Source organism: Sardina pilchardus, chromosome 2 (genome assembly GCF_963854185.1).
Source record: "Sardina pilchardus chromosome 2, fSarPil1.1, whole genome shotgun sequence".
NCBI classification, from domain to species: Eukaryota; Metazoa; Chordata; class Actinopteri; order Clupeiformes; family Clupeidae; genus Sardina; species Sardina pilchardus.
Window position 1 is genome coordinate 46,970,687 of NC_084995.1, and position 22,970 is coordinate 46,993,656.

Genomic DNA, 22,970 nt, shown 5'->3' on the forward strand with positions numbered 1-22,970 from the left:
TTCCGTTCTAAGTTGCGTTTGAGTGACAACAGGCGGCGTAACGCTTGGGCTCTGTTGTTTGGTAGGCGCTGCCTTTGTGCTTTGAATGGGAGGGGCGCCACCCAGCTGTTGGATTCGTCCTGGCGGAATTCCTGTTCCATTATGCCTAAGAAGGCCTCGTCTTCAATAGAAAGTGCGACTGACTCGTCCTTGTTTGTTCTTTGGAAGATAGAGCATCCCAAGCTGTCTCCATCACAGATGAGCTGCTCATGGGCCTTTGGAAGTTGTGTGTTACTGTACTTCTCTTTTACCATGAAGCGGTTGGGGCAGGGAAGGAAGAGACTGGGACGTCCATTTTCCAGAGTGCTTGTGTAGAAGGTATTCACAGTAGTGGGGGTGTGCAGTCCTCCCAGGCAGACTGTTCCTATGATGACCCATCCTAAGTCCAGGCGTTGGGCGTATGGGGAGTCGTGAGGGCCATTTATCTGCTCTCGTATTTTGTGGACTCTGATTATGTCTCGGCCAAGGAGGAGCATTATGGGAGCCTGGGGGTCTAGTTTGGGAACCTGGTGACTTATGGGACGAAGATGGGCATGGTGTGCAGCAGCCTCTGGGGTGGGTATTTCTGACCGGTTGTTAGGGATTTCGTTGCATTCTATCAACGTGGGTAAGTCCAAGCATATCTTGCCGTCTAAGGATTCAACCTGGTATCCACTGGCTCTTCTCCCAGCTGTATTGACTACCCCGGAACATGTGTTCAAAGAGTACGGTGAGCTTGGGCCTGTTATGTTAAAGAGGCTGAAGAAATCTGTGCGGGCAAGGGACCTATTGCTTTGATCATCGAGGATAACATAGGCCCTGGTTGCTCTCTCTCTCTGACCAGTAGGAAACACTCTCACTAAGCAGATTTTTGAGCATGACCTCCCGCTTTGGCCCTCGCTGCAGACTTTGGTGCAGCTGGATGAAATGGAGGCAGGCTGTTCGTTCTCTTCCTCCCCGCCGTCCTCTGTGACGGGCTGTTGGCGTGTCCATGGGGCAGGGCCTGGATGCAGGGCTGCGTCATGGCGTTCACTTTCGCACTCTAAGCATTTCACATCTATTTCGCACTGTTTTGCTAAGTGTGAGGACGATAAGCAGCACCTGAAGCAGATGCCGTTTTCCTTTAAAAAGGTCTTGCGTTCTTCTAGTGGCTTTGCTCGGAACACACGACATTTCGTCAGGGGGTGTGGTCTTTTGTGTAGGGGACACCAGTTCTCGGTATCTGTCCTTTCCTGGGCAGCATCAGTTCTTACAATGTCCGTTTTGTGAACAGAGATGGTGGCTCTTGGATAATTCTGTTTAAACGCGCCTCTTTCAACTTTCGTGGCTGTTGTTGCAGACATGGTGATGTCAAAGCTTGGGTCATTTCTGGTTCGGGCTTCGCGACAAACAAAGTCGACAAAAAAGGAAAATGGCGGGAATGTGACCTTCTTCTGTTGTTTGTACTGTGAGCCGAGACTTAACCATCTTTCCTGTAAATTGTGTGGGAGCTTCTGAACAATGGGGTTCACTCCCCGTGCTGTGTCTAAGAACATAAGGCCGGGCAGGTCTTCGCCGGACTTTGCAGATAGAAGCTCTGTGAGTAGGTCACCTAACTCTCTGAGTTTGCTATACTCTTTGTTGGAGACCCTGGGGAAGGCATCTAATCTTTTGAATAAAGCCTCTTCGATTACCTCTGCGGAACCATAGCACTGCTCTAGCCGTTCCCAGATGAGCCCCAGTCCTTTAACAGGTTGTATGATGTTGACTGCCCTGATGCGTTTAGCATGTTCTGAGGAGTTAGGCCCTAGCCACTTTACTAAGAGGTCAACTTCCTCGGCAGGGGACACGTCAAGACCTCTCACTGCATTTTCGAATGACGAGCGCCATGCTCTGAAATCTTCAGGTCTGTCGTTAAACACAATCAGACCCGTGGAGACTAGTTCCCTCCTGGCAAAGTATCTAACAAAGTCCCCTAAGCCATCGATGCTTGCCCGCGCTGGTGAATGCAGCGGTGTGGGAAGATTATCTGGAGGGCGGCCATGCTCATCTAGCCTGGGTTTGACCCAGCTACTATACTGGTTAGGTCCAGGTGGGGCCATGTCACTAGAGTGTGGGGGCAGTCTATATTGAAGGTCGACAATGTCAGGTGCGGGGGTGTTCTCAATGCCTACGGCGGGTGCGTGATGTTGCTCATGGCCGGTGTGTGTCTTAGCAGGTCTTCTGTGTATGTCATAGTCTGAGACTGTCTCTAGTGGTGGCATTGAGTCAAGGCTACAGTCAGGGAGGTTATGTACATACTCCCGTGTACGTTGCTGAGAGTCTTGGATGTAAACAGGAATAAAGGGTTCTTTGTGGTCATTTTCATCAATTTTTTCAGCAGCGGCCTCCAATACATTAGCTTCAACCTCGGCAACAGCAGCTTTCTTCTGCACGGTCAATATGTCTAATGAAGCTTCTATGCGAGCTTTTTCTAACTTAATTTCCATTTCTCTTTCAGCAAATTTAACTTGGACTTTGGCTGCCTCGGCTCTAGCACGGGCTATGGCTGCTGCTGACCTAGTGGACGACACTCCTGATAGCTTTGCTGATCCTGATGTGTACGATCTCGTTCTGTATGAGGCAGGGGACCGTTGCTCTGACATGGTGCATGGAGCGATCTCACCTGCTTGAGCTGTTGTGATTGTGTGAGCGGGGAGCGTAGTGACGTGGCTGCAGTCGAGATCCCACGGTCGTTGTCTGCCCTCGTGTAGTGATGATAGCCCTCGTTTTACTGTTCTGTCCTCTTCACACACTGAGCATGATTTGACAGGCAGCTAAACGCTTCCCAATCAACAAGACGTAGATGCAAACTGTTGTTTTATTGGTAGGAAGGTAAAACTGAAAAAGGGAGAATACATTTTCCATTACTCTCTAGACAATCTCATACGTTCAATACAACTCATAGAAATAGCTAACAGAGCCTAGCAAGGGCTAATGAAACGCACAAGCTAACCATCGTGTTACACTGATAAACAGTTAAACTTCATACATTTACTTAACAACTCAAAAAGTAGGTAAAAGTATCACTCAATAACATCACACACTCAGATACAGTATTAAATGAACATACCGAGGATGCTGACACACCGGAGGAAGACGCATAAAACCGGAGGAGAAATATCATAACTTGCGTGAGAATGTGATTACATTACAACTGACATCCACGCCGCTAGGGGGAGACAACACCCGCATTGAAAATAAAAACATACAGAACATAACACTCCCCGTCTGGTATTTCTAAATACCACAACATCATAATCATAAACTGTTGAGAAGTCTCTACTTATTCTAAGAGTCCTCTGGAGGAACAAGAAGGACTAAGTCTGAAATGGGCCTAAGGAACAGCTTTGGTCCATCTTCACGCATCACCTTGACCTCCACGGTGCGCACCTTCCCGTCCTTGCTGGGGCAGGCCTTGGTCACCAGCCCTATTGGCCAGAAGTTTCTTTTTGTCTGAGAGTCTTTAAGGAGGACGACGCTGTTGAGTTCGAGGTTTGGCTTGTTGCTTAGCCACTTGGTGCGTGTCTGTAGAGTAGACAAGTACTGCTTTCTCCACTTGTCCCAGAACACATTGGCGAGGCTCTGCACTTGCCGCCATTGTCGTTTACATAAGTCCTTCACATCAAATGTTCCTGCTGGTGCTGACAGTGTTCCGATCTTTTGAGTGAGAAGAGTCGAGGGGGTAAGTATGATTGGGTCTGTAGGGTCGGTTGACACAGGGGTTAGAGGTCGTCCATTGATGATGGCAGCTATTTCGGCCATAAGGGTGGTGAGTGTTTCGTGAGTCAGCCTCGAAGGTGCTTGTAAGAGCATTGAATCTAATATCCTTCGTGCTAAACCTATCATTCTTTCCCAACATCCACCCATATGGGAAGAATGGGGTGGATTGAACGTCCATTTGCATCCCCTTTCCGCAAGGTATCTGTCAATCTTCTCACTGATATTGGATGGAATCTGCAGTTCTTTGCAAGCGCCAACGAAGTTGGTGCCCCGGTCAGACCTGATCTGTTTGACGGGGCCTCTGATGGATGTGAATCTTCGGAGAGCGTTAATGAAACTTGAAGTATCAAGCGCTTCGATTACCTCTATGTGTACAGCTCTCGTGCTCATGCAGGTGAACATGACTGCCCATCGTTTGCTGTCTGAACTCCCACCTCGTGTGCGACGCGTTAAGATTGACCAAGGCCCAAAAACATCAAGGCCTACTTCTGAGAATGGTGGTTGCACCGTCAGCCTGTCTACAGGTAAGTTGGCCATCTTTTGAGTTTGGAAGTCACCCCGTAGCTTGCGGCAGGTGACACACTTGTAGATGCTGCTGCTTATTTTCCTTTTGGCTCCAATTATCCATAGGCCTGCTGTCCGTATCGCCCCCTCTGTGAACAGACGGCCTTGGTGCCGTATCTGCTCATGATGATGTCTTATTAGCAGTCCTGCGACATGAGTGTGACCTGGAATGATGAGAGGGTTCTTTTCCTCCACAGGTAGATCCGCCTCTGATATCCGGCCTCCCACCCTCAGCAGGCCGGCGTCATCAACGAAGGGGTCTAATTTCCTGAGACGGCTGTCCTTTGGAACTCCCATTCCTTTGACAATAGTCTCGATGTCTCGACCATAGACATCTTGTTGCACAGCGCGTATTATGACTTGTTTGGCTTGAAGCAGACCTTCGACTGTGTGAGCTTTGCTGCAAGTATGCCATCCCATGCAACTTTCTGTATCTGTAGGCTTCGGGTTTTTGAAAAGTTTTGCTATGTGGATTAGCCTGGCCACAGTGTGTGTTAAAGCTTTCCAGCATGAGAAGCGCTCAAACCTCTGTGAATCGAGGTGTTCCTCGGAGACGTTGGTGCTTAGTGATGAAACCTGGGGACGTAGCTCTGTATCCTGAGTAGGTTCAATTAGCTCGTAGCAGTGGGATTGTGGTGACCCTGGTTCCTCCTCTGGGCCGGACAGAGTCTTGGGCCCAGTAAGCCACACGCTACCATTAAGGTGAGATGCGGGGATGGCTCTCGTAGCTTGGTCTGCAGGATTGATGTCAGTACGGACGTAACGCCACTGTTCGGGTTGTGTAGATCTGCGAATCCGCTGGACTCTATTGTTGACGTACACATAGAACCTTCTTGTTTCGTTATAGATATAGCCGAGCACGACTTTACTATCAGTGTAAAACAGTGTGTTGTCAAGCTTGAGATCGATTTCGGAGTGGATGAGTTCAGCGAGTTCAACTGCAAGTACGGCTGCACATAGTTCTAGTCTAGGGACTGTATGTTCAGGTCTTGGCGCCAGCTTCGCTTTACCCATGACGAACCCAGCATGGTCGATGCCCTCCCTGTCTGTGACTTGTAGGTATGCCACTGCTGCTACGGCCATTGTTGATGCGTCCGAGAAAACGTGGAGGATTCTCCGTAAGCCATCGGACGATGAGACGGGGGTGTACATTCTGGGAATCTGTACGCTGTTGAGGTTTTTAAGGGAGTCTCTCCATGTAGCCCATGCTTTCTCTTTCTCTTGTGGCAGGGGTAAATCCCAGTCCGTGGTGTCTGTAGTGAGTTCGCGTAGCAACATTTTGCCTTGTATGGTTACTGGTGCAGCAAAGCCCAAAGGGTCATAGAGGCTGTTTATGGTAGATAAAAGGCCCCTGCGTGTAAAGGGTTTGTTCTCTTCTGACACCTGGAAGGTAAAGGTGTCTGTTTTCAGGTCCCATTGTATGCCCAGGCTGCGTTGTATTGGCGGGTGGTCAACACCTAGGTCTAGGTCCTTCAGGCTGGCGGCGTGGTCGTTGGGAGGAAAGGCACTCATGACTTCTGCACTGTTGGAAGCAATCTTGTGCAGTCTGAGGTTCGAGCTTGACAGCACATTTTGCGTTGCTTTGAGTAGACTGATTGCAGCACCTGCGGTGGGTAGTGACTTAAGGCCATCGTCTACATAAAAGTCTCTCTGAACAAACTGACGAACATCTGTTCCGAATTCAGACTCGCCCTCTTGAGCGGCCCGCCTCAGGCCATATATGGCAACAGCTGGTGAGGGGCTATTCCCGAAGACGTGCACCCTCATTCTGTACTCTGTTACTTCTTTGTCAAGGTCGTTGTCCTTGAACCACAAAAAACGCAGGAAATTTCTGTGCTCTGTTTTCACCAGGAAACAGTGGAACATTTGCTGAATGTCCGCTGTGACAGCCACGGGCTCTTTCCTGAACCGGATGAGGACACCGAGGAGGCGGTTGTTGAGATCCGGCCCCGTCATGAGGACGTCGTTCAAGGACACGCCTTCGTGCTGTGCACTCGAGTCGAAGACCACTCGTATTTGATCTGGTTTTTTGGGATGGTACACCCCGAAGATGGGGAGATACCAGCGTTCCTCTTCCTTTGAAAGAGCTGGGGCGAGCTCTGCGTGCCCATTCTCAAAAATCTTGGCCATGAATGAGAGGAAGTGGTCTCTTGTTTCTGGTTTCCGTTCTAAGTTGCGTTTGAGTGACAACAGGCGGCGTAACGCTTGGGCTCTGTTGTTTGGTAGGCGCTGCCTTTGTGCTTTGAATGGGAGGGGCGCCACCCAGCTGTTGGATTCGTCCTGGCGGAATTCCTGTTCCATTATGCCTAAGAAGGCCTCGTCTTCAATAGAAAGTGCGACTGACTCGTCCTTGTTTGTTCTTTGGAAGATAGAGCATCCCAAGCTGTCTCCATCACAGATGAGCTGCTCATGGGCCTTTGGAAGTTGTGTGTTACTGTACTTCTCTTTTACCATGAAGCGGTTGGGGCAGGGAAGGAAGAGACTGGGACGTCCATTTTCCAGAGTGCTTGTGTAGAAGGTATTCACAGTAGTGGGGGTGTGCAGTCCTCCCAGGCAGACTGTTCCTATGATGACCCATCCTAAGTCCAGGCGTTGGGCGTATGGGGAGTCGTGAGGGCCATTTATCTGCTCTCGTATTTTGTGGACTCTGATTATGTCTCGGCCAAGGAGGAGCATTATGGGAGCCTGGGGGTCTAGTTTGGGAACCTGGTGACTTATGGGACGAAGATGGGCATGGTGTGCAGCAGCCTCTGGGGTGGGTATTTCTGACCGGTTGTTAGGGATTTCGTTGCATTCTATCAACGTGGGTAAGTCCAAGCATATCTTGCCGTCTAAGGATTCAACCTGGTATCCACTGGCTCTTCTCCCAGCTGTATTGACTACCCCGGAACATGTGTTCAAAGAGTACGGTGAGCTTGGGCCTGTTATGTTAAAGAGGCTGAAGAAATCTGTGCGGGCAAGGGACCTATTGCTTTGATCATCGAGGATAACATAGGCCCTGGTTGCTCTCTCTCTCTGACCAGTAGGAAACACTCTCACTAAGCAGATTTTTGAGCATGACCTCCCGCTTTGGCCCTCGCTGCAGACTTTGGTGCAGCTGGATGAAATGGAGGCAGGCTGTTCGTTCTCTTCCTCCCCGCCGTCCTCTGTGACGGGCTGTTGGCGTGTCCATGGGGCAGGGCCTGGATGCAGGGCTGCGTCATGGCGTTCACTTTCGCACTCTAAGCATTTCACATCTATTTCGCACTGTTTTGCTAAGTGTGAGGACGATAAGCAGCACCTGAAGCAGATGCCGTTTTCCTTTAAAAAGGTCTTGCGTTCTTCTAGTGGCTTTGCTCGGAACACACGACATTTCGTCAGGGGGTGTGGTCTTTTGTGTAGGGGACACCAGTTCTCGGTATCTGTCCTTTCCTGGGCAGCATCAGTTCTTACAATGTCCGTTTTGTGAACAGAGATGGTGGCTCTTGGATAATTCTGTTTAAACGCGCCTCTTTCAACTTTCGTGGCTGTTGTTGCAGACATGGTGATGTCAAAGCTTGGGTCATTTCTGGTTCGGGCTTCGCGACAAACAAAGTCGACAAAAAAGGAAAATGGCGGGAATGTGACCTTCTTCTGTTGTTTGTACTGTGAGCCGAGACTTAACCATCTTTCCTGTAAATTGTGTGGGAGCTTCTGAACAATGGGGTTCACTCCCCGTGCTGTGTCTAAGAACATAAGGCCGGGCAGGTCTTCGCCGGACTTTGCAGATAGAAGCTCTGTGAGTAGGTCACCTAACTCTCTGAGTTTGCTATACTCTTTGTTGGAGACCCTGGGGAAGGCATCTAATCTTTTGAATAAAGCCTCTTCGATTACCTCTGCGGAACCATAGCACTGCTCTAGCCGTTCCCAGATGAGCCCCAGTCCTTTAACAGGTTGTATGATGTTGACTGCCCTGATGCGTTTAGCATGTTCTGAGGAGTTAGGCCCTAGCCACTTTACTAAGAGGTCAACTTCCTCGGCAGGGGACACGTCAAGACCTCTCACTGCATTTTCGAATGACGAGCGCCATGCTCTGAAATCTTCAGGTCTGTCGTTAAACACAACCAGACCCGTGGAGACTAGTTCCCTCCTGGCAAAGTATCTAACAAAGTCCCCTAAGCCATCGATGCTTGCCCGCGCTGGTGAATGCAGCGGTGTGGGAAGATTATCTGGAGGGCGGCCATGCTCATCTAGCCTGGGTTTGACCCAGCTACTATACTGGTTAGGTCCAGGTGGGGCCATGTCACTAGAGTGTGGGGGCAGTCTATATTGAAGGTCGACAATGTCAGGTGCGGGGGTGTTCTCAATGCCTACGGCGGGTGCGTGATGTTGCTCATGGCCGGTGTGTGTCTTAGCAGGTCTTCTGTGTATGTCATAGTCTGAGACTGTCTCTAGTGGTGGCATTGAGTCAAGGCTACAGTCAGGGAGGTTATGTACATACTCCCGTGTACGTTGCTGAGAGTCTTGGATGTAAACTGGAATAAAGGGTTCTTTGTGGTCATTTTCATCAATTTTTTCAGCAGCGGCCTCCAATACATTAGCTTCAACCTCGGCAACAGCAGCTTTCTTCTGCACGGTCAATATGTCTAATGAAGCTTCTATGCGAGCTTTTTCTAACTTAATTTCCATTTCTCTTTCAGCAAATTTAACTTGGACTTTGGCTGCCTCGGCTCTAGCACGGGCTATGGCTGCTGCTGACCTAGTGGACGACACTCCTGATAGCTTTGCTGATCCTGATGTGTACGATCTCGTTCTGTATGAGGCAGGGGACCGTTGCTCTGACATGGTGCATGGAGCGATCTCACCTGCTTGAGCTGTTGTGATTGTGTGAGCGGGGAGCGTAGTGACGTGGCTGCAGTCGAGATCCCACGGTCGTTGTCTGCCCTCGTGTAGTGATGATAGCCCTCGTTTTACTGTTCTGTCCTCTTCACACACTGAGCATGATTTGACAGGCAGCTAAACGCTTCCCAATCAACAAGACGTAGATGCAAACTGTTGTTTTATTGGTAGGAAGGTAAAACTGAAAAAGGGAGAATACATTTTCCATTACTCTCTAGACAATCTCATACGTTCAATACAACTCATAGAAATAGCTAACAGAGCCTAGCAAGGGCTAATGAAACGCACAAGCTAACCATCGTGTTACACTGATAAACAGTTAAACTTCATACATTTACTTAACAACTCAAAAAGTAGGTAAAAGTATCACTCAATAACATCACACACTCAGATACAGTATTAAATGAACATACCGAGGATGCTGACACACCGGAGGAAGACGCATAAAACCGGAGGAGAAATATCATAACTTGCGTGAGAATGTGATTACATTACAACTGACATCCACGCCGCTAGGGGGAGACAACACCCGCATTGAAAATAAAAACATACAGAACATAACACTCCCCGTCTGGTATTTCTAAATACCACAACATCATAATCATAAACTGTTGAGAAGTCTCTACTTATTCTAAGAGTCCTCTGGAGGAACAAGAAGGACTAAGTCTGAAATGGGCCTAAGGAACAGCTTTGGTCCATCTTCACGCATCACCTTGACCTCCACGGTGCGCACCTTCCCGTCCTTGCTGGGGCAGGCCTTGGTCACCAGCCCTATTGGCCAGAAGTTTCTTTTTGTCTGAGAGTCTTTAAGGAGGACGACGCTGTTGAGTTCGAGGTTTGGCTTGTTGCTTAGCCACTTGGTGCGTGTCTGTAGAGTAGACAAGTACTGCTTTCTCCACTTGTCCCAGAACACATTGGCGAGGCTCTGCACTTGCCGCCATTGTCGTTTACATAAGTCCTTCACATCAAATGTTCCTGCTGGTGCTGACAGTGTTCCGATCTTTTGAGTGAGAAGAGTCGAGGGGGTAAGTATGATTGGGTCTGTAGGGTCGGTTGACACAGGGGTTAGAGGTCGTCCATTGATGATGGCAGCTATTTCGGCCATAAGGGTGGTGAGTGTTTCGTGAGTCAGCCTCGAAGGTGCTTGTAAGAGCATTGAATCTAATATCCTTCGTGCTAAACCTATCATTCTTTCCCAACATCCACCCATATGGGAAGAATGGGGTGGATTGAACGTCCATTTGCATCCCCTTTCCGCAAGGTATCTGTCAATCTTCTCACTGATATTGGATGGAATCTGCAGTTCTTTGCAAGCGCCAACGAAGTTGGTGCCCCGGTCAGACCTGATCTGTTTGACGGGGCCTCTGATGGATGTGAATCTTCGGAGAGCGTTAATGAAACTTGAAGTATCAAGCGCTTCGATTACCTCTATGTGTACAGCTCTCGTGCTCATGCAGGTGAACATGACTGCCCATCGTTTGCTGTCTGAACTCCCACCTCGTGTGCGACGCGTTAAGATTGACCAAGGCCCAAAAACATCAAGGCCTACTTCTGAGAATGGTGGTTGCACCGTCAGCCTGTCTACAGGTAAGTTGGCCATCTTTTGAGTTTGGAAGTCACCCCGTAGCTTGCGGCAGGTGACACACTTGTAGATGCTGCTGCTTATTTTCCTTTTGGCTCCAATTATCCATAGGCCTGCTGTCCGTATCGCCCCCTCTGTGAACAGACGGCCTTGGTGCCGTATCTGCTCATGATGATGTCTTATTAGCAGTCCTGCGACATGAGTGTGACCTGGAATGATGAGAGGGTTCTTTTCCTCCACAGGTAGATCCGCCTCTGATATCCGGCCTCCCACCCTCAGCAGGCCGGCGTCATCAACGAAGGGGTCTAATTTCCTGAGACGGCTGTCCTTTGGAACTCCCATTCCTTTGACAATAGTCTCGATGTCTCGACCATAGACATCTTGTTGCACAGCGCGTATTATGACTTGTTTGGCTTGAAGCAGACCTTCGACTGTGTGAGCTTTGCTGCAAGTATGCCATCCCATGCAACTTTCTGTATCTGTAGGCTTCGGGTTTTTGAAAAGTTTTGCTATGTGGATTAGCCTGGCCACAGTGTGTGTTAAAGCTTTCCAGCATGAGAAGCGCTCAAACCTCTGTGAATCGAGGTGTTCCTCGGAGACGTTGGTGCTTAGTGATGAAACCTGGGGACGTAGCTCTGTATCCTGAGTAGGTTCAATTAGCTCGTAGCAGTGGGATTGTGGTGACCCTGGTTCCTCCTCTGGGCCGGACAGAGTCTTGGGCCCAGTAAGCCACACGCTACCATTAAGGTGAGATGCGGGGATGGCTCTCGTAGCTTGGTCTGCAGGATTGATGTCAGTACGGACGTAACGCCACTGTTCGGGTTGTGTAGATCTGCGAATCCGCTGGACTCTATTGTTGACGTACACATAGAACCTTCTTGTTTCGTTATAGATATAGCCGAGCACGACTTTACTATCAGTGTAAAACAGTGTGTTGTCAAGCTTGAGATCGATTTCGGAGTGGATGAGTTCAGCGAGTTCAACTGCAAGTACGGCTGCACATAGTTCTAGTCTAGGGACTGTATGTTCAGGTCTTGGCGCCAGCTTCGCTTTACCCATGACGAACCCAGCATGGTCGATGCCCTCCCTGTCTGTGACTTGTAGGTATGCCACTGCTGCTACGGCCATTGTTGATGCGTCCGAGAAAACGTGGAGGATTCTCCGTAAGCCATCGGACGATGAGACGGGGGTGTACATTCTGGGAATCTGTACGCTGTTGAGGTTTTTAAGGGAGTCTCTCCATGTAGCCCATGCTTTCTCTTTCTCTTGTGGCAGGGGTAAATCCCAGTCCGTGGTGTCTGTAGTGAGTTCGCGTAGCAACATTTTGCCTTGTATGGTTACTGGTGCAGCAAAGCCCAAAGGGTCATAGAGGCTGTTTATGGTAGATAAAAGGCCCCTGCGTGTAAAGGGTTTGTTCTCTTCTGACACCTGGAAGGTAAAGGTGTCTGTTTTCAGGTCCCATTGTATGCCCAGGCTGCGTTGTATTGGCGGGTGGTCAACACCTAGGTCTAGGTCCTTCAGGCTGGCGGCGTGGTCGTTGGGAGGAAAGGCACTCATGACTTCTGCACTGTTGGAAGCAATCTTGTGCAGTCTGAGGTTCGAGCTTGACAGCACATTTTGCGTTGCTTTGAGTAGACTGATTGCAGCACCTGCGGTGGGTAGTGACTTAAGGCCATCGTCTACATAAAAGTCTCTCTGAACAAACTGACGAACATCTGTTCCGAATTCAGACTCGCCCTCTTGAGCGGCCCGCCTCAGGCCATATATGGCAACAGCTGGTGAGGGGCTATTCCCGAAGACGTGCACCCTCATTCTGTACTCTGTTACTTCTTTGTCAAGGTCGTTGTCCTTGAACCACAAAAAACGCAGGAAATTTCTGTGCTCTGTTTTCACCAGGAAACAGTGGAACATTTGCTGAATGTCCGCTGTGACAGCCACGGGCTCTTTCCTGAACCGGATGAGGACACCGAGGAGGCGGTTGTTGAGATCCGGCCCCGTCATGAGGACGTCGTTCAAGGACACGCCTTCGTGCTGTGCACTCGAGTCGAAGACCACTCGTATTTGATCTGGTTTTTTGGGATGGTACACCCCGAAGATGGGGAGATACCAGCGTTCCTCTTCCTTTGAAAGAGCTGGGGCGAGCTCTGCGTGCCCATTCTCAAAAATCTTGGCCATGAATGAGAGGAAGTGGTCTCTTGTTTCTGGTTTCCGTTCTAAGTTGCGTTTGAGTGACAACAGGCGGCGTAACGCTTGGGCTCTGTTGTTTGGTAGGCGCTGCCTTTGTGCTTTGAATGGGAGGGGCGCCACCCAGCTGTTGGATTCGTCCTGGCGGAATTCCTGTTCCATTATGCCTAAGAAGGCCTCGTCTTCAATAGAAAGTGCGACTGACTCGTCCTTGTTTGTTCTTTGGAAGATAGAGCATCCCAAGCTGTCTCCATCACAGATGAGCTGCTCATGGGCCTTTGGAAGTTGTGTGTTACTGTACTTCTCTTTTACCATGAAGCGGTTGGGGCAGGGAAGGAAGAGACTGGGACGTCCATTTTCCAGAGTGCTTGTGTAGAAGGTATTCACAGTAGTGGGGGTGTGCAGTCCTCCCAGGCAGACTGTTCCTATGATGACCCATCCTAAGTCCAGGCGTTGGGCGTATGGGGAGTCGTGAGGGCCATTTATCTGCTCTCGTATTTTGTGGACTCTGATTATGTCTCGGCCAAGGAGGAGCATTATGGGAGCCTGGGGGTCTAGTTTGGGAACCTGGTGACTTATGGGACGAAGATGGGCATGGTGTGCAGCAGCCTCTGGGGTGGGTATTTCTGACCGGTTGTTAGGGATTTCGTTGCATTCTATCAACGTGGGTAAGTCCAAGCATATCTTGCCGTCTAAGGATTCAACCTGGTATCCACTGGCTCTTCTCCCAGCTGTATTGACTACCCCGGAACATGTGTTCAAAGAGTACGGTGAGCTTGGGCCTGTTATGTTAAAGAGGCTGAAGAAATCTGTGCGGGCAAGGGACCTATTGCTTTGATCATCGAGGATAACATAGGCCCTGGTTGCTCTCTCTCTCTGACCAGTAGGAAACACTCTCACTAAGCAGATTTTTGAGCATGACCTCCCGCTTTGGCCCTCGCTGCAGACTTTGGTGCAGCTGGATGAAATGGAGGCAGGCTGTTCGTTCTCTTCCTCCCCGCCGTCCTCTGTGACGGGCTGTTGGCGTGTCCATGGGGCAGGGCCTGGATGCAGGGCTGCGTCATGGCGTTCACTTTCGCACTCTAAGCATTTCACATCTATTTCGCACTGTTTTGCTAAGTGTGAGGACGATAAGCAGCACCTGAAGCAGATGCCGTTTTCCTTTAAAAAGGTCTTGCGTTCTTCTAGTGGCTTTGCTCGGAACACACGACATTTCGTCAGGGGGTGTGGTCTTTTGTGTAGGGGACACCAGTTCTCGGTATCTGTCCTTTCCTGGGCAGCATCAGTTCTTACAATGTCCGTTTTGTGAACAGAGATGGTGGCTCTTGGATAATTCTGTTTAAACGCGCCTCTTTCAACTTTCGTGGCTGTTGTTGCAGACATGGTGATGTCAAAGCTTGGGTCATTTCTGGTTCGGGCTTCGCGACAAACAAAGTCGACAAAAAAGGAAAATGGCGGGAATGTGACCTTCTTCTGTTGTTTGTACTGTGAGCCGAGACTTAACCATCTTTCCTGTAAATTGTGTGGGAGCTTCTGAACAATGGGGTTCACTCCCCGTGCTGTGTCTAAGAACATAAGGCCGGGCAGGTCTTCGCCGGACTTTGCAGATAGAAGCTCTGTGAGTAGGTCACCTAACTCTCTGAGTTTGCTATACTCTTTGTTGGAGACCCTGGGGAAGGCATCTAATCTTTTGAATAAAGCCTCTTCGATTACCTCTGCGGAACCATAGCACTGCTCTAGCCGTTCCCAGATGAGCCCCAGTCCTTTAACAGGTTGTATGATGTTGACTGCCCTGATGCGTTTAGCATGTTCTGAGGAGTTAGGCCCTAGCCACTTTACTAAGAGGTCAACTTCCTCGGCAGGGGACACGTCAAGACCTCTCACTGCATTTTCGAATGACGAGCGCCATGCTCTGAAATCTTCAGGTCTGTCGTTAAACACAACCAGACCCGTGGAGACTAGTTCCCTCCTGGCAAAGTATCTAACAAAGTCCCCTAAGCCATCGATGCTTGCCCGCGCTGGTGAATGCAGCGGTGTGGGAAGATTATCTGGAGGGCGGCCATGCTCATCTAGCCTGGGTTTGACCCAGCTACTATACTGGTTAGGTCCAGGTGGGGCCATGTCACTAGAGTGTGGGGGCAGTCTATATTGAAGGTCGACAATGTCAGGTGCGGGGGTGTTCTCAATGCCTACGGCGGGTGCGTGATGTTGCTCATGGCCGGTGTGTGTCTTAGCAGGTCTTCTGTGTATGTCATAGTCTGAGACTGTCTCTAGTGGTGGCATTGAGTCAAGGCTACAGTCAGGGAGGTTATGTACATACTCCCGTGTACGTTGCTGAGAGTCTTGGATGTAAACTGGAATAAAGGGTTCTTTGTGGTCATTTTCATCAATTTTTTCAGCAGCGGCCTCCAATACATTAGCTTCAACCTCGGCAACAGCAGCTTTCTTCTGCACGGTCAATATGTCTAATGAAGCTTCTATGCGAGCTTTTTCTAACTTAATTTCCATTTCTCTTTCAGCAAATTTAACTTGGACTTTGGCTGCCTCGGCTCTAGCACGGGCTATGGCTGCTGCTGACCTAGTGGACGACACTCCTGATAGCTTTGCTGATCCTGATGTGTACGATCTCGTTCTGTATGAGGCAGGGGACCGTTGCTCTGACATGGTGCATGGAGCGATCTCACCTGCTTGAGCTGTTGTGATTGTGTGAGCGGGGAGCGTAGTGACGTGGCTGCAGTCGAGATCCCACGGTCGTTGTCTGCCCTCGTGTAGTGATGATAGCCCTCGTTTTACTGTTCTGTCCTCTTCACACACTGAGCATGATTTGACAGGCAGCTAAACGCTTCCCAATCAACAAGACGTAGATGCAAACTGTTGTTTTATTGGTAGGAAGGTAAAACTGAAAAAGGGAGAATACATTTTCCATTACTCTCTAGACAATCTCATACGTTCAATACAACTCATAGAAATAGCTAACAGAGCCTAGCAAGGGCTAATGAAACGCACAAGCTAACCATCGTGTTACACTGATAAACAGTTAAACTTCATACATTTACTTAACAACTCAAAAAGTAGGTAAAAGTATCACTCAATAACATCACACACTCAGATACAGTATTAAATGAACATACCGAGGATGCTGACACACCGGAGGAAGACGCATAAAACCGGAGGAGAAATATCATAACTTGCGTGAGAATGTGATTACATTACAACTGACATCCACGCCGCTAGGGGGAGACAACACCCGCATTGAAAATAAAAACATACAGAACATAACACTCCCCGTCTGGTATTTCTAAATACCACAACATCATAATCATAAACTGTTGAGAAGTCTCTACTTATTCTAAGAGTCCTCTGGAGGAACAAGAAGGACTAAGTCTGAAATGGGCCTAAGGAACAGCTTTGGTCCATCTTCACGCATCACCTTGACCTCCACGGTGCGCACCTTCCCGTCCTTGCTGGGGCAGGCCTTGGTCACCAGCCCTATTGGCCAGAAGTTTCTTTTTGTCTGAGAGTCTTTAAGGAGGACGACGCTGTTGAGTTCGAGGTTTGGCTTGTTGCTTAGCCACTTGGTGCGTGTCTGTAGAGTAGACAAGTACTGCTTTCTCCACTTGTCCCAGAACACATTGGCGAGGCTCTGCACTTGCCGCCATTGTCGTTTACATAAGTCCTTCACATCAAATGTTCCTGCTGGTGCTGACAGTGTTCCGATCTTTTGAGTGAGAAGAGTCGAGGGGGTAAGTATGATTGGGTCTGTAGGGTCGGTTGACACAGGGGTTAGAGGTCGTCCATTGATGATGGCAGCTATTTCGGCCATAAGGGTGGTGAGTGTTTCGTGAGTCAGCCTCGAAGGTGCTTGTAAGAGCATTGAATCTAATATCCTTCGTGCTAAACCTATCATTCTTTCCCAACATCCACCCATATGGGAAGAATGGGGTGGATTGAACGTCCATTTGCATCCCCTTTCCGCAAGGTATCTGTCAATCTTCTCACTGATATTGGATGGAATCTGCAGTTCTTTGCAAGCGCCAACGAAGTTGGTGCCCCGGTCAGACCTGATCTGTTTGACGGGGCCTCTGATGGATGTGAATCTTCGGAGAGCGTTAATGAAACTTGAAGTATCAAGCGCTTCGATTACCTCTATGTGTACAGCTCTCGTGCTCATGCAGGTGAACATGACTGCCCATCGTTTGCTGTCTGAACTCCCACCTCGTGTGCGACGCGTTAAGATTGACCAAGGCCCAAAAACATCAAGGCCTACTTCTGAGAATGGTGGTTGCACCGTCAGCCTGTCTACAGGTAAGTTGGCCATCTTTTGAGTTTGGAAGTCACCCCGTAGCTTGCGGCAGGTGACACACTTGTAGATGCTGCTGCTTATTTTCCTTTTGGCTCCAATTATCCATAGGCCTGCTGTCCGTATCGCCCCCTCTGTGAACAGACGGCCTTGGTGCCGTATCTGCTCATGATGATGTCTTATTAGCAGTCCTGCGACATGAGTGTGACCTGGAATGATGAGAGGGTTCTTTTCCTCCACAGGTAGATCCGCCTCTGATATCCGGCCTCCCACCCTCAGCAGGCCGGCGTCATCAACGAAGGGGTCTAATTTCCTGAGACGGCTGTCCTTTGGAACTCCCATTCCTTTGACAATAGTCTCGATGTCTCGACCATAGACATCTTGTTGCACAGCGCGTATTATGACTTGTTTGGCTTGAAGCAGACCTTCGACTGTGTGAGCTTTGCTGCAAGTATGCCATCCCATGCAACTTTCTGTATCTGTAGGCTTCGGGTTTTTGAAAAGTTTTGCTATGTGGATTAGCCTGGCCACAGTGTGTGTTAAAGCTTTCCAGCATGAGAAGCGCTCAAACCTCTGTGAATCGAGGTGTTCCTCGGAGACGTTGGTGCTTAGTGATGAAACCTGGGGACGTAGCTCTGTATCCTGAGTAGGTTCAATTAGCTCGTAGCAGTGGGATTGTGGTGACCCTGGTTCCTCCTCTGGGCCGGACAGAGTCTTGGGCCCAGTAAGCCACACGCTACCATTAAGGTGAGATGCGGGGATGGCTCTCGTAGCTTGGTCTGCAGGATTGATGTCAGTACGGACGTAACGCCACTGTTCGGGTTGTGTAGATCTGCGAATCCGCTGGACTCTATTGTTGACGTACACATAGAACCTTCTTGTTTCGTTATAGATATAGCCGAGCACGACTTTACTATCAGTGTAAAACAGTGTGTTGTCAAGCTTGAGATCGATTTCGGAGTGGATGAGTTCAGCGAGTTCAACTGCAAGTACGGCTGCACATAGTTCTAGTCTAGGGACTGTATGTTCAGGTCTTGGCGCCAGCTTCGCTTTACCCATGACGAACCCAGCATGGTCGATGCCCTCCCTGTCTGTGACTTGTAGGTATGCCACTGCTGCTACGGCCATTGTTGATGCGTCCGAGAAAACGTGGAGGATTCTCCGTAAGCCATCGGACGATGAGACGGGGGTGTACATTCTGGGAATCTGTACGCTGTTGAGGTTTTTAAGGGAGTCTCTCCATGTAGCCCATGCTTTCTCTTTCTCTTGTGGCAGGGGTAAATCCCAGTCCGTGGTGTCTGTAGTGAGTTCGCGTAGCAACATTTTGCCTTGTATGGTTACTGGTGCAGCAAAGCCCAAAGGGTCATAGAGGCTGTTTATGGTAGATAAAAGGCCCCTGCGTGTAAAGGGTTTGTTCTCTTCTGACACCTGGAAGGTAAAGGTGTCTGTTTTCAGGTCCCATTGTATGCCCAGGCTGCGTTGTATTGGCGGGTGGTCAACACCTAGGTCTAGGTCCTTCAGGCTGGCGGCGTGGTCGTTGGGAGGAAAGGCACTCATGACTTCTGCACTGTTGGAAGCAATCTTGTGCAGTCTGAGGTTCGAGCTTGACAGCACATTTTGCGTTGCTTTGAGTAGACTGATTGCAGCACCTGCGGTGGGTAGTGACTTAAGGCCATCGTCTACATAAAAGTCTCTCTGAACAAACTGACGAACATCTGTTCCGAATTCAGACTCGCCCTCTTGAGCGGCCCGCCTCAGGCCATATATGGCAACAGCTGGTGAGGGGCTATTCCCGAAGACGTGCACCCTCATTCTGTACTCTGTTACTTCTTTGTCAAGGTCGTTGTCCTTGAACCACAAAAAACGCAGGAAATTTCTGTGCTCTGTTTTCACCAGGAAACAGTGGAACATTTGCTGAATGTCCGCTGTGACAGCCACGGGCTCTTTCCTGAACCGGATGAGGACACCGAGGAGGCGGTTGTTGAGATCCGGCCCCGTCATGAGGACGTCGTTCAAGGACACGCCTTCGTGCTGTGCACTCGAGTCGAAGACCACTCGTATTTGATCTGGTTTTTTGGGATGGTACACCCCGAAGATGGGGAGATACCAGCGTTCCTCTTCCTTTGAAAGAGCTGGGGCGAGCTCTGCGTGCCCATTCTCAAAAATCTTGGCCATGAATGAGAGGAAGTGGTCTCTTGTTTCTGGTTTCCGTTCTAAGTTGCGTTTGAGTGACAACAGGCGGCGTAACGCTTGGGCTCTGTTGTTTGGTAGGCGCTGCCTTTGTGCTTTGAATGGGAGGGGCGCCACCCAGCTGTTGGATTCGTCCTGGCGGAATTCCTGTTCCATTATGCCTAAGAAGGCCTCGTCTTCAATAGAAAGTGCGACTGACTCGTCCTTGTTTGTTCTTTGGAAGATAGAGCATCCCAAGCTGTCTCCATCACAGATGAGCTGCTCATGGGCCTTTGGAAGTTGTGTGTTACTGTACTTCTCTTTTACCATGAAGCGGTTGGGGCAGGGAAGGAAGAGACTGGGACGTCCATTTTCCAGAGTGCTTGTGTAGAAGGTATTCACAGTAGTGGGGGTGTGCAGTCCTCCCAGGCAGACTGTTCCTATGATGACCCATCCTAAGTCCAGGCGTTGGGCGTATGGGGAGTCGTGAGGGCCATTTATCTGCTCTCGTATTTTGTGGACTCTGATTATGTCTCGGCCAAGGAGGAGCATTATGGGAGCCTGGGGGTCTAGTTTGGGAACCTGGTGACTTATGGGACGAAGATGGGCATGGTGTGCAGCAGCCTCTGGGGTGGGTATTTCTGACCGGTTGTTAGGGATTTCGTTGCATTCTATCAACGTGGGTAAGTCCAAGCATATCTTGCCGTCTAAGGATTCAACCTGGTATCCACTGGCTCTTCTCCCAGCTGTATTGACTACCCCGGAACATGTGTTCAAAGAGTACGGTGAGCTTGGGCCTGTTATGTTAAAGAGGCTGAAGAAATCTGTGCGGGCAAGGGACCTATTGCTTTGATCATCGAGGATAACATAGGCCCTGGTTGCTCTCTCTCTCTGACCAGTAGGAAACACTCTCACTAAGCAGATTTTTGAGCATGACCTCCCGCTTTGGCCCTCGCTGCAGACTTTGGTGCAGCTGGATGAAATGGAGGCAGGCTGTTCGTTCTCTTCCTCCCCGCCGTCCTCTGTGACGGGCTGTTGGCGTGTCCATGGGGCAGGGCCTGGATGCAGGGCTGCGTCATGGCGTTCACTTTCGCACTCTAAGCATTTCACATCTATTTCGCACTGTTTTGCTAAGTGTGAGGACGATAAGCAGCACCTGAAGCAGATGCCGTTTTCCTTTAAAAAGGTCTTGCGTTCTTCTAGTGGCTTTGCTCGGAACACACGACATTTCGTCAGGGGGTGTGGTCTTTTGTGTAGGGGACACCAGTTCTCGGTATCTGTCCTTTCCTGGGCAGCATCAGTTCTTACAATGTCCGTTTTGTGAACAGAGATGGTGGCTCTTGGATAATTCTGTTTAAACGCGCCTCTTTCAACTTTCGTGGCTGTTGTTGCAGACATGGTGATGTCAAAGCTTGGGTCATTTCTGGTTCGGGCTTCGCGACAAACAAAGTCGACAAAAAAGGAAAATGGCGGGAATGTGACCTTCTTCTGTTGTTTGTACTGTGAGCCGAGACTTAACCATCTTTCCTGTAAATTGTGTGGGAGCTTCTGAACAATGGGGTTCACTCCCCGTGCTGTGTCTAAGAACATAAGGCCGGGCAGGTCTTCGCCGGACTTTGCAGATAGAAGCTCTGTGAGTAGGTCACCTAACTCTCTGAGTTTGCTATACTCTTTGTTGGAGACCCTGGGGAAGGCATCTAATCTTTTGAATAAAGCCTCTTCGATTACCTCTGCGGAACCATAGCACTGCTCTAGCCGTTCCCAGATGAGCCCCAGTCCTTTAACAGGTTGTATGATGTTGACTGCCCTGATGCGTTTAGCATGTTCTGAGGAGTTAGGCCCTAGCCACTTTACTAAGAGGTCAACTTCCTCGGCAGGGGACACGTCAAGACCTCTCACTGCATTTTCGAATGACGAGCGCCATGCTCTGAAATCTTCAGGTCTGTCGTTAAACACAATCAGACCCGTGGAGACTAGTTCCCTCCTGGCAAAGTATCTAACAAAGTCCCCTAAGCCATCGATGCTTGCCCGCGCTGGTGAATGCAGCGGTGTGGGAAGATTATCTGGAGGGCGGCCATGCTCATCTAGCCTGGGTTTGACCCAGCTACTATACTGGTTAGGTCCAGGTGGGGCCATGTCACTAGAGTGTGGGGGCAGTCTATATTGAAGGTCGACAATGTCAGGTGCGGGGGTGTTCTCAATGCCTACGGCGGGTGCGTGATGTTGCTCATGGCCGGTGTGTGTCTTAGCAGGTCTTCTGTGTATGTCATAGTCTGAGACTGTCTCTAGTGGTGGCATTGAGTCAAGGCTACAGTCAGGGAGGTTATGTACATACTCCCGTGTACGTTGCTGAGAGTCTTGGATGTAAACTGGAATAAAGGGTTCTTTGTGGTCATTTTCATCAATTTTTTCAGCAGCGGCCTCCAATACATTAGCTTCAACCTCGGCAACAGCAGCTTTCTTCTGCACGGTCAATATGTCTAATGAAGCTTCTATGCGAGCTTTTTCTAACTTAATTTCCATTTCTCTTTCAGCAAATTTAACTTGGACTTTGGCTGCCTCGGCTCTAGCACGGGCTATGGCTGCTGCTGACCTAGTGGACGACACTCCTGATAGCTTTGCTGATCCTGATGTGTACGATCTCGTTCTGTATGAGGCAGGGGACCGTTGCTCTGACATGGTGCATGGAGCGATCTCACCTGCTTGAGCTGTTGTGATTGTGTGAGCGGGGAGCGTAGTGACGTGGCTGCAGTCGAGATCCCACGGTCGTTGTCTGCCCTCGTGTAGTGATGATAGCCCTCGTTTTACTGTTCTGTCCTCTTCACACACTGAGCATGATTTGACAGGCAGCTAAACGCTTCCCAATCAACAAGACGTAGATGCAAACTGTTGTTTTATTGGTAGGAAGGTAAAACTGAAAAAGGGAGAATACATTTTCCATTACTCTCTAGACAATCTCATACGTTCAATACAACTCATAGAAATAGCTAACAGAGCCTAGCAAGGGCTAATGAAACGCACAAGCTAACCATCGTGTTACACTGATAAACAGTTAAACTTCATACATTTACTTAACAACTCAAAAAGTAGGTAAAAGTATCACTCAATAACATCACACACTCAGATACAGTATTAAATGAACATACCGAGGATGCTGACACACCGGAGGAAGACGCATAAAACCGGAGGAGAAATATCATAACTTGCGTGAGAATGTGATTACATTACAACTGACATCCACGCCGCTAGGGGGAGACAACACCCGCATTGAAAATAAAAACATACAGAACATAACAGCTACTGAACCATATGTACTACAACCCTTTGGAGGTGAATAAAGAATGTAATTGGGGAAGTTGATGTGAGTGATTGTATGGAGACTAGAGCTCATAGTGCTGTAGACGCCAGGTTGGCATTTCATTTAGCCTGGCTCGCTCTCGCGCTGCGCATTTGAATTGTCGCTCGTGTATGGAGGGCGGGACTTGAGGTTGTATATGTTCAAACTCTGCCGTCCGTTTTGCTAATTCCGTACCCAACCTTTAATTTTTCTTACTG

General features: G+C 49.3%; 1 pseudogene; it reads left to right on the forward strand.

The window, feature by feature from the left end:
* LOC134100016 (uncharacterized) overlaps nucleotides 1-22,970 on the forward strand; it is a 37,054-nt pseudogene that overhangs the window by 12,700 nt on the left and 1,384 nt on the right.